Source organism: Emydura macquarii, unplaced genomic scaffold (genome assembly GCF_026122565.2).
Source record: "Emydura macquarii macquarii isolate MOO-44397 ecotype Brisbane River unplaced genomic scaffold, CSIRO-AGI_Emac_v2 contig_1348, whole genome shotgun sequence".
Lineage (NCBI taxonomy): Eukaryota > Metazoa > Chordata > Testudines > Chelidae > Emydura > Emydura macquarii.
In genome coordinates this window covers 9539185-9551194 of record NW_027131485.1, presented here as the reverse complement: position 1 = coordinate 9551194, position 12010 = coordinate 9539185, and the positions used below count along the sequence as shown (strand labels likewise).

The window sequence follows — 12010 nt, the reverse complement described above, 5'->3', positions numbered from 1 at the left end:
CCATGAGCCAGACCCTCAGCTGGTATAGATGAGTGTAGCTCACACTGAGAACAAAAGCCTTATGCCAGTTTGTAGCAGCTGAGGATCCAGCTCCATATAGGCACATCACCCATCCTATTGTCCATCTAGCAGATAGCACCTTGAGTTGCTTCTACCATCTGCAGATGCAATTTGCCCATGTGGTAAGTAGGTGGCCAGTGGGTATTTAACTGGGTCACGCTCACCCTTCCCAAAGTGCAGCTCATTCTTTAGCTAGAGTCTAGCTCAATGACTGGTTCCTTCTGCAGCATGGCGCTGAGAGCCAAGATAAAAAACCAAAACCGAATCAGCTCCCCCTGTTCTTGCCACGCCCCACTGTTTGTCCAGTACAGGGGCCAGCTCACCCCTCCAGCATCTCCCACTCACACTGCTGCCGATCTCTGCGCTGGAGATAGCTCTTGCTTCCCTTTCCTCTCTCTCTATTTTTCCTGCCTTTTCTAGTCCAATCCATCAGCTCCTTCCCTGCAATTAATCTCGTCAAGTCAACAGAGTCACCTCTATTCACAGTCCTCAATCACTCCAGAGCAAAATCATTCTCATGGCCTCAGAACCTTTACAGTCACGGTTCCCGTAGCAGCTCCCACTGCAGAGTGACCATTCAAAAGGCACATTCAAAAGCCCCTTAAATTCTTCAGCAGGCCTTACCCCCTGGATTTCCACTGCCACTCAGACTCCAACTCCTTTCAACTATGACTCACTCTGTTTCCATCTCTGGTTCGGAGTTTCGGCACAGCTACCAGCAGGGTCTGATCCCTGCTCAGATCATTTGGTTCCTTGAACAACCCAGCGATGGAGCTCTAGGCCCCTCCCAACCTGGGCTGCCCTCCCCAGGGCATAGGCAAAGCTGAACGACAGGCAAGCACAGCCAGGCCCGAAGAGAAGACTCTGGGGCCAGCAGGCAGAAATGAAAATAGATGTCCACACATATCATATCCCAATCAGCTGCCCTCCCTGTAACCACCAGTTACCACAAGCAGCTGAATAGCTGGGCTACCCAGAAAGGCTGAGGAACCAAATCAGAGGTGACCAAGAATTGTACAGATCTACAACAGGCGCTCGATAGGTTATCACCCTGCCGTGGTTATAGAAGGTGCTGTGAGGTCTGAAGGGCAGGTGACTTGGCACCTCCCCCCCTTAAGGCTAGTGCCACTGGGATAAGACAATCTCCCCACATCAAAAGGAGTGCCCCACCTCCCATTTCTTAAATGGCTCCATTAACAAAAATTAAGAGCATGTTATGTTTGCCAAGAGAAACATAGCCAGTGCCAGGTCCCACGGTGCCCAGGGATGGAGATATTGCTCTGTGCCTATGGAGAGCAGGGATACTCCCCAACTTCCTAACACAGGCACTCCTTCCCCAAGGGAGATTGCTACAGGGCACTTACCTATGTGGGGGTAGGACAGGCCAGCCTGGGGACAGCGTTTCCAGCAGGGTTGTCTCTAGCGAATGATTCTTTCAGGAGGGATTTCACAGCACAAACACCCCTGCATTGGAGCACTTTAGAATATAGCCCCTCCTCCTGCTCTTCACATGTGTGGAGTGTGCTCCCCCAACACACACACACACACACTGCCCACAGCCAAACTCTGAAATCCAGGCAGCGATCTGACAAAGTTTCAGCGATCCAAGGAAGGGAGGTAAACAAGGGACCAAAGGAGCTCCTAGCCCCAGGCAGTTCTAGAACAGCAGCCAGCATGTAAGCCAACAACAGGAGGCGGAGGGGGGAGTGCACCTGAGAACAGGCTAGCCCAGGGCTCCTCAAATGCAAGTGGCAAAGGAAGGGTGAGGAAGCCTGCTGTGATAGACAGACCCTGACAGGGCTGGGAACCCGTTACCGCCAGCGCGGGTCTCAGGACCCAGGTACTAATGGATCACAGGGCGGAGAGGGAAGAGACCAAGGCAAGTGCTGAGGCAGTGCGGGCTCTGGGGATGGAGGGACAATAGAATCGGCTCTTAGAGCTGCCACCAGCTCACTGGCATCCCTCTGCGTTCACAGGGCAAGGGCCCCACAGGGAGCCCAGCCATAGCCCGATACTGGTGTGTGTTTACTCCCCACCGACCAATTACAGGGCAGGGGGGGTTACCTGGGTGGGGGACGGGAAATCAGGCTCAGGAGCGATCACATCTATTGATAAAAAAGAGACTCTGTCCCTGTCCCCCACCCCATGGCCATGCCAGTAGCAAGGGGCGGTTCCAGAGCAGGACAATCGCTGGGGGAGGCGTCGGGTTCACGACCCCCCCCAAACCTAGGAGCGATCTAGCGCGTTTCCCCCCAAACCTAGGAGCGGTGGGGGGAGGGGGCCTCGGCTTTGAAAACCGGAGAGACACAACGGAAACGGCTCCGCCGAGCCCCCGGGGCAGGGGCGGGCTGGGAGAGGCGGCGGCGGGGAGCGGAGCCCAGCCTCCGGTACCTGTCTCTCTCTCTTTCTGTCACGAGCATCCGCCTGCAGCCGCACAATGGGGGACAGACAGACAGACAGACAGACAGACGGGGGCGAGGGGGGGCTGAGCCGCCTGCACGCCAGGAAGGGGGAGCGCGGGGCGGCTCGGAGCCCTGCCTTACCTGGCTGGGGGCTGGGGCGAGCCCCCGGCGAGCTCCCGCCTCCCTCACACACACTTGCGCCTTCCCTTCTTCTCGCCCGCCGCCGCCGCCGATCGCCCCTGGGTGCCTGGGCGGGGCTCGCTCCCTCCTGGCCCGGGGTGGCCCCCGGACGGGGCTCGCTCTCCGCCTCGCCTTGCCTCCCCTCGCCGGGGGGCTGGAGCATCCCCGCCTGCGCCGCCTGCCTCCCTCCCGCTAGGGGGGTCTGGTCCTCATGGCCCCGCGGGGCTGCCGCTGGCTGGGGCCGGGCCGGGCCGGGCCGGGGCGGGTGGCGGCTGCTCAGCCTGGACGAGCGCCCCGCGCCGCTACAGCTGCTGGGGCCGCGCGGGCTCCTCGCTGGTCCCCGGGCAGCCGCCACCGCGCACCCCGGCAGCTGCCGCGCCTCGGCTCCATCGCGGCATCCCGCGGCCCGTCGGGGGCTGCTCCCCGGGCACCTCGCCTCCGGGCCGGCGGCCCGCTCGGGGATGTGCGCGCCCCAGCCCCGCCACCAGCGCCCCGCTTTGTTCTGGCTCTCGGCGGGCGGGTGTCTGGGGGTGCGGCTCCCCGGCTCAGCCACCGTCTCTTCCTCGCTCGCTCGCTGCGCTCCGGCTCCACCTCCCGCCGGCCGGGCCGGGCCGGGCTAGCCGGGTCCTAGCGCTCGCCGCGCCGCCGCCTGCGCTCCCCGCGCACCTCGCCTCGCCTTTCTAGGTCAAAGGCGCCTCGGCCGGGCTGAGGGCGGCTGCCAAAGGGCCAGGCTGGCCTGGGCGCAGGGGTCGGGGCTAATCTGGACGCGGTTGGGGGCAGGTCTGAGGCTGGACGGGTGTCATTCTCCTGCACAGGACTCAGGCTCCCGAGTGAGATGAGTTTGGCGGTCTCTGCCAGGAGGCACCCAGTGACGTCTGCAGAGTCCCCCAGCTCCCCGGGCCCTGGAGAGATGCAGGGAGCCACAGCCCCGCTGGGAACGGCCAACAGGGCGGGCAGCTCAGACAGTGCCGTTCAGTGCTCAAAGCACAGCGCAGGGGCCAGCACTCAAGTTATCTGGTGGGTACCAATTATTCCAAAAGGAATCCTACAAAAAGTGGAAAGAAGGAGGCATTGCTAAGGAGGTGTACAAAAGAACAGCACAAGCACGTGGGGACCAAATCAGAAAGACTTGGGCACAAAAGGAGTTACCCCAGCAAGGGATGGGAAAGGCAGTAAGAAGAGGTTCTTTAAATACATTCGGAGCAAGAGAAAGATGAAGAAAAGTGCAGGGCCTGCACTTAGTGTGGAAAGAGCACTAATATAACTGATGATATCAAGAAGGCTGAAGTTAATGCCTATTTTGCTTCAGTTTTCACTAAGAAGGTTTTATGGTGACCAGATTCTCAAAACAATAATAAATTAACAGCAAAGGGGAAGGAACGCAAGCCAAAATGTTAACATTTTTTAAAACAGTTTTAAAAATATTTTGGTAAGTTAGATATATTCAAGTCAGCAGAGCCTGATGAAATTCATCCTACGGTATTTAAGGAACTAGCTGAAGCAATCTCAGAACCATTAGCAATTATCTTCAAGAACTCATGGAGGATGGGTGAGATCCCAGAAGACTGGAGTAGGGCAAACATAGAACCTATCTTAAAAAGGGGGGACAAAGGGATTTATAGACCTATCAACCTAAAATGGAACCTGGAAAGACACTGGAACAAATGATTAAACAATCAATTTGTAAGCACATAGAGGATAATAGAGTTATAAGAAATAGCCAGCATGGATTTGTCAAGAACAAATCATGCCAAACCAACCTAATTTCCTTCTTTAACAGGGTTACTGGCCTAGTGGATGGGGGAAGCAGTAGATGTGATATATCTTCACTTTTAGTAAGGCTTTTGACACAGTTCCACATGACATTCTCAAAAGAAAACTGCGGAAATGTAGTCTAGGTGAAATTACTATAAGGTGGGCGCACGACTGGTTGAAAGACCATATTCAAAGAGCAGTTATCAATGGTTCGCTGTTGAACTGGAAGGATATATCTAGTGGGGTCCTGCAGAAGTCAGTCCCGTCTCTGATACTATTCAATATTTTTATTAATGACTTGAATACTGGAGTGGAGAGGATGCTTATCAAATTTACAGATGACACCAAGTTGGGAGGAGGTTCAAGCACTTTGGAAGGCAGGGTTAGAATTCAAAATGACTTTGACATATTGGAGAATTGGTCTGAAATCAACATGATGAAGTTCAATAAAGAAAAGTGCAAAGTACTTCACTTAGGAAGGAAAAATCAGATGCATAACTACAAAATGGGGAATAACTGGGAAGGTGATAATACTGCTGAAAAGGATCTGAGGGTCTTACTATAAGGATTTTATAGTCTATCACAAATTGGACTATAAGGATCTTATAGTCTATCACAAATTGGATATTAATCAACAATGTGGTGCAGTTGCAAAAAAGGCTAATATCATTCTACAGTGTATTAACAGAAATGTAGTATGTAAGACACAGGAGGTAATTTTCCTGCTCTGTTCAGCACTGGGGGGCCTCATCTGCAGTACTGTGTCTAATTCTGGGCACCAGCTTCAAGGAAGATGTGGACAAATTGGATGGAGTCCAGAAGAGATTAACAAAAATTATAAAAAGGTTCAGAAAACCTGACCTATGAGGAAAGGTTAAATACCTGGACAATGAGAAGAAGTTAACTAGTGCCTGAGAGCTCTATCAGCCACACCTTGTTACACCTGGAGAGTGTGTCAGGCTGGGGAGGAGTTAAAAGGAAGGAGTTCAGAGTGGTGAGGTGGAGGAGATCCAGGAGTGAGGTGGTCTGGAGTGCCTTCTCTATGGGAAGGACCTGACAGCAGCCAGGTGGAGGGAGAACTGTGGGAAAATGTACAGGAGTGGATTTGGCTCCCGTGATGGGCCTTGAAAAAGGAGCAAGGTTCCAGAGAGGGAGCCTTTTGGGTTGGCGTTCGGCAGAAGAATTGAGAACTGGGGAGAATGTGAGATGGACTAAAGGCTCAAGCCTGAGATGGGTCAAAGTTGCTTAGTTTATATTTCACCTGGTTCGGGGGGTTTGCGAGGGACTCTGCTAGCCATTGCCCTGGAAGAAAACTGAGACTGAAGAGCAGCCCTGGAGGGGTTGAAGATGTTCTGTTGATCACCATTGTTTTGATGGATTTGTTTGGGACACCGATACCGCAGATGGGATGGAACTATAGTGTGACCTGCTGGAGGGCAAGCTCACCACTGAAGTCCTGGAGACGGGAGCGAGGCAGAATTGCTGAAAATGCCAGGTCACACCACAAAGGGGTGCTGCAGGCCAGTGTCAGTCCCCTAATGCACATGGTGGTGTTTCACTCCCTAATTGGAAGATTGAAATGGTTTAAGCAAGACAAGCGATATGCACTTCGCCATATGAATGTTGGGTACATTGCTGGTGCTAAAATCTGCTGAGGCGTTCAGGCTTTGGGGAGGTTTTTTGTGAACCCCCCATCGGTCATCCAAATTCCAGTGAATAATGAAACATGGCTTCCAGTGACCCAAACTCAGTACATGTATTGGTGCCAGTCAGGTTTCCCTTATCATTCAGCCCACATTGCTTGGCCCTTCAGCCATCTCTCAGCCAAAATGTACACCAGCCCATGCGTTGTTGCCAGGCCTGTGCGGTCCATACACATTCCTGCATTAATTGAAGCAGCCTGAGCAGGGAAGGAAGAGGACTCTGCTGGAGAAGGGGACGAGGGAATTTCTCTTTACCTCTGAGATAGAGGGTTCTTGCTTTGCAAATTGCTGCCCCGCCATCCCTCTCCATCACACAGCGACTGAGTTGAGGCTCAGGATTGCCAGTAGGGTCGATTCGCCTCTGACTGAGGATCACCAGCTGCTTTATAACTCCGGGACGGTTCCTACATGATGAGCTAGATTGCTGATAATTCCTCAAATCGTTCTTGGGCTTTCCCAAAAATTGTATCCCTGCTGTCTCCTCCTCTCTGCTCTCTCTCTCCCATACCCCACCCTGGGGGCATGTGCTTTCCCATGCTGGGCCTTTGTCCAGCGCAGGAAGCTTGCAGGAGATCTCTCCCGGGAATCACCGCCCTCCCCTCAGCTCTTGTCTGATTCCGGTTTAGTGCACAAAGCAATTAGGTTTTTTATGAGTGACTTTAAGAGGATGAATCAAGATCTGACACTTCTGTTGAATTTACTGCCAAGCGCTGCTATGACACCAAAGGCCTGTCTGCACTAGGCAAAAGAGGTGCTGCCAACCATGCATTCCTTGGATGATTCAGCGCTTTCAGCACCTGGGCATCCCCGTACAGCGCTTGTGCTGGGGTGGGGCCTGGAGCCCAGGCCCACATAAACTGAGAGCTCCAGTAGTTTGAACCCCCTGTAGCTGAGAAGTCAGGAGCCTTATAATTTCTCTGAGTCAGTCCCTCCCCTTAACTCCATCCCACTGTGCAGTCACCCCTGCTCCAAGCAACAGTGATGGGCATCTGTCATTGTTATTTATATTGCAGTTGCATCTGGAAGACCCAACAAGATCAGGGCCCTGTTGTGCACGGTGCTGTACAGACACTTAGTCGGAGACCATCTTGGTCCTGAACAGCTTACAGTCGACATAGACACCAGAAATGTCATCCTCTCGTCACAGATGGTCCAGAGATATTATACAGCTTGCCCATGGTCACATCGGGGTCTGTGGCACAGCCAGGAACTGAACTCAAATCTCACTCCCACTCCTGTTCTTTAACCTCAGGACCATCCTTCCATTTATGGAAATGCCTACTGAACTGAATAGAGATTCATCACTTTTCTCTGGCTTCCTTAAACCAACCTATGGAATTCTATAGTAAGGATAGGCTACTCTATTGAATTCCATAGGTTCCTCGGAGCAATTTCCATAGAGTATTATCCTTACTCAGTTCTTTAAGTTTCTTTCATAAGGGCCGATTATGTTTTCCCCATGCACAAAGAGCCACCACAGACTCCCCATCAGAATTATTGTATATTAAAAAAACAAACCAAGAAAGAACAAGGATCCCTATGAGAGAGAGCGCAGTGTATGTGTCTCCTGCATAGCAGGCTGCATTTGAATGGCACACAAAATAGCAGCTGCCTCTACAGGTGGGAGAGGGTCAGGGTCAGGGACTTCTCTCCAGTTTAAAGGTTCAGCACACAAAAAAGAGTCGCAACAGATACACTAAACTGAAATCAGGTTAGAGCTGAGGGGAGGGCAGTGATTCATGGGGGGAATCTCCTGCAAGCTTTCTGTGCTGGATGAAGGTCGCTTAGGCTGGGAAAGCACATGCCTTCAGGGTGGGGTCAAGGAGAGAGAGAGCCAGGAGGAGGAGAAAGCAGGGATACCACCCAGAGTGCCTTTGAGGAACTATCAGCAATCTCTCTCATCATGTTGTTTTGGCTGGTGGAGGGGAAGGTTTGAACTCGGATGGGGGTAGGTTAGAGTGACGTGAAAGGAACCTGGCTTGCTTCCCCAGAGGAGTGGGACCACCCTGGCTGAGAGGTGCTGATGTAGCTGTACTTACAGAGAGCCCCACTCACCCATTCTCACATCCCCTCTGGCCCCATTGTACAGCATGGGAGGGCAGAATTTGGGCCACGGTTTTGCTCCTGTAGAGTGGTGCTTCTTCTGTGTCTATTTGGAAATGGTTGAGGAGTTGGTGGTAGCAGTGAGAACCGTGAATCAGATCCAGCCTGGTTGGCAGGCTGACTGCCAATTTGAGTCACTAGATGGAGGTGCATAAGTTGCTTGACCTTGACTCTTGCAGCTCCCTGCTACTCCCAGTGCAATTAGATAGCAGGAGCAAGCAGTGGCTGGTGAGAAGGTTGGTCAGGGTAAGAATAAGCAATGCCACAACCCCCCCTCGGCCCCGCCCCGGGGAGCACACACAGACAGGCTGCAACGCTTGAGCTAAGAGCAGCTGGTTGTTTTAACTATGAGTGACTCTAGGCTCAGTGCTTGTAGCATCAATATCTTCGGGACATAGGGATCGGCAAACTGACTCAAATCCCTACCCACAACCCCTGAAACCTGATTCCAGCCATGCCAACATTGACCAGCTCATTGCTGCAGATCCCTAGGCTTTGTGTGACCAGGCCTCGAGGCAAGTTGTCTGCAGAGACTGAACCTGCATCTCTGGATCCGTATGCACAAACCTCTACTGCTCGATCTGCTCCTTTAGCTCAGAGGCTGTAGCTGACTCCAACCTCGACACATCGTCTCGCCTCTGGGGGAGGGGAGGAGAGGGACAAAGAGCCACATGGCATTAGCACCAGTTACAGTGGCATAAACATCCAGGACCAGATCCTCAGCTGGTGTAAAGCAGGAGAGCTCCACCAACGTCATGCAGTCAGTGGAGCTATGTGCTTTATATCAATTGAAGATGTGGCTTCCAACTGATTTCCCTGCCCCAGCGGAAGCTCTGCCTTGGATTGGCCTGTGCCTAGCTCTGATACAGATGATTCATACGTAGGATAAAACACATCTAATTTGTGTCTTGACTCCAAATCCCGACACCACTAAATTCCATGGCTTGACTCACATCAACTTAAGCAGCAGAAGGATCCGATCCTTTGCTGCTTCTATCTAGGGAGTGAGAGGGGAGCGGAAGACACCTCAGCCAGAAGCAGATACAAATGCATCTGCTTGTTTCATCCTGCAAATCAAATGCTTTTCCGTCCTTCTCTAAAGATCAGACACAATTGGCAGCTTGGCCTTGAAGGCGTTCTCTGCACTTATATATAAATAAGATAAGAGCTTGTGAAACCACACTGGCTTTCCTTACGCTCTCCAGGCTCGGATCCTGCCAGAGGGAGCTTCTAAGGGAATTAAAAACAAAAAGCCACCTTTCCTTCGGCCCAGCTTAATCACTGCTACAAGACAATGATCATTATGCTGATAACCGACCTCTCAGCTCTCCTCCCAGCCTCAGATTCGAATCAAGATTGCCCAGTCTGCTACCTGGAAGGAAAACAGTGAAGTTCTGGAAAGCCAATTGAGAGAGCAGATCATTTTAGAGCCAGCATGAAGGCCTGCCAGGTCCCCCTGGCTAGGAGGGATGAGACCTGCTTTTTTATTTTTTAGCCACATCTGTATAATTGTTCTTCCCCTGTGTGCCTCCATAAGCATCCTCCTCCTGTGTGTTTCAAGTTGTGGCTATTATCATTTCATCGGATGTCCCCATTTGAAGCGTTTAGCTGTTTCTAGATCAGGTATGAGTAGCTGTGTATACAAGCATGCTGGAAAAGGAGCTAACCTTGAGGTTAAGGTACAAGCATGGCCCTCAGGAAATCCAGATTCGATTTCCTGCTCCACCCAGACTCGTTGTGCGACCTCATGCAAGTTGTGATTTCTCTGTGCCTTATCTCTACTCAAACTGTAAGCTCTCCAGGGCCTGCACCAATCTTTACTAGGTATGTACAGCAGTGGTTCTCAACCAGGGGTATGCGTACCCCTGGGGGTACGCAGAGGTCTTCCAGGGGGGACATCAACTCATCTCGATATTTGCCTAGTTTTACAACAGGCAACATAAAAAGCACTAGCAAAGTCAGTACAAACTAAAATGTCTTGCAATGATTTTTTTATACTGCTCTATATACTATACACTGAAATGTAAATACAATATTTATATTCCAGTAGATTTATTTTATAGTTATATGGTAAAAATGAGAAAGTAAGCAATTTTTCAGTAACAGGGTACTGTGACACTTCTATATTTTTATGTCTGATTTTGTAAGTAAGTCGTTTTTAAGTGAGGTGAAACTTGGGGTACGCAAGACAAATCAGACTCCGGAAAGGGGTACAGTAGCCTGGAAAGGTTGAGAGCCACTGGCATACAGCAAGCAGTACTAAGAGGCTTTGTTCTTGGTTCATGTGATATTGGTCACAACAAAGATCATGGTAATCAACGCCATAAATTCCTCCCCACTGAGGTCAGGAAAGCATCTTTCTCCTGCACAGGGGACAGCAAACAAAGCCCAGTATGCACCCTGCCAATTGTCCAGTGGTCATGGTGAGAGGCAGGATCTTGCGTCTAACAGACTAATGGTTTGATCTAAGATAGCATTCTGCACCCATATCTCCAGCCCTCCCAGTGTCACTCTAGCTGGATAACCCCAATGCTGAGTGACATGTTCCCCTCCTGACTCTTGACAGACAAAGGCCTTGCAGGCTACCTCTCCTGGGTACCAGAATCTTTCCAGGAAGTGGCTAATTCTTGGTTACGGATCCAAGCAGTTCATTTAAAGCAATTAAACCAGAGCTCAACCCTGAATAACTTAGCAATTTCTCCCCTTAGCAGCTCTCACGCAGCAGCTGGGGCTGTCATCCTGCACAACGTACTTTGCTATCGAGCAGACATGTGGGTCATGCATAGATTGAATAATAATAATAATAACAACACTTAGCATCTGCATAAAGTGTCTGTCTTCAAAGCGCTGTAAAAACATTAACTAATTAAGATCAAAGAGATGAAAGGGGCCTGATCACGAAGCCTGTGTTCTCACCAGAGCTGTTTCAAACACATTTGCCACCTAGCACAGTTTGAGGCTGCACCTAACATCAGTGCTTAATTTGTAAGAAAAGAGGTGCTGGGGCTCCAGCAATATTTTTTACTTTCATAACTGATGTGGCAAGCCCAGAGGTGCCAGAGCTATGAGCTGCCAAGACTAGAGGTGCCAGGGCTATGAACTGCCAACTAGAGATGCCGGGGCTCAGCCATGACACAAATTAAGCATTGCCTAACATGTTCCCAAGCCATTTTATAAAACCCAGACTATAGTACAATCTCTCTGTAATTTCAGCCAGGAGAGTTACTAAAGAAGCTCCCTGTCCACCGCATGCTAGCAATAGTGGTGCTAGCAGCTGACAGTTAAGGAGTGTGGTAGCAGAAGGATGCTTGAAATTTCGATCAGGGCTCGAGACACGATATGGACAGAATCTAAAGGGTGATCAATTTCATAGTGGCTTGGTGGTCACTCAGCTGATACATGTTGTAGTGAACTCTGCCTTGCAACACAGGCAGTGTCACGGGGACATGGAATGAAATAAACAGATGTCCCTGGAGTGCATCTGTACCAAGGAATGGAGAAGGCATGTTACTCTTGGAATAGATCCATCCATTGTTCCAGAAATGTACTTAAAAACTGCCAGATATACTACAATACCTCTGGCTGAGGAATAGGTACTCCTGAAATGGATGCTGTTGGTGACTAGGGATACATGGCCTTGGAAAGCCTAGAGAATGCTATTGGATGGTGCCGGAGATTTTTGGTAAATGAAAAATTCCAGAAATGATTTCAGTAATGGTGAAAACCCCTTTCCAACCAACTCTTGTTAATTTGGTTAAGATGCACCTGTACATTAATGTGCATGCGCTAGATGCATTGTATGTCTCA

At 50.7% G+C, this 12010-nt stretch overlaps 1 protein-coding gene across 1 annotated transcript in view; it reads right to left on the bottom strand.

Moving 5' to 3' along the window:
• Positions 1-12010, bottom strand: part of SBK1 (SH3 domain binding kinase 1) — a 65389-nt gene that overhangs the window by 37793 nt on the left and 15586 nt on the right. The gene's annotated exons all lie outside the window — the stretch shown is intronic.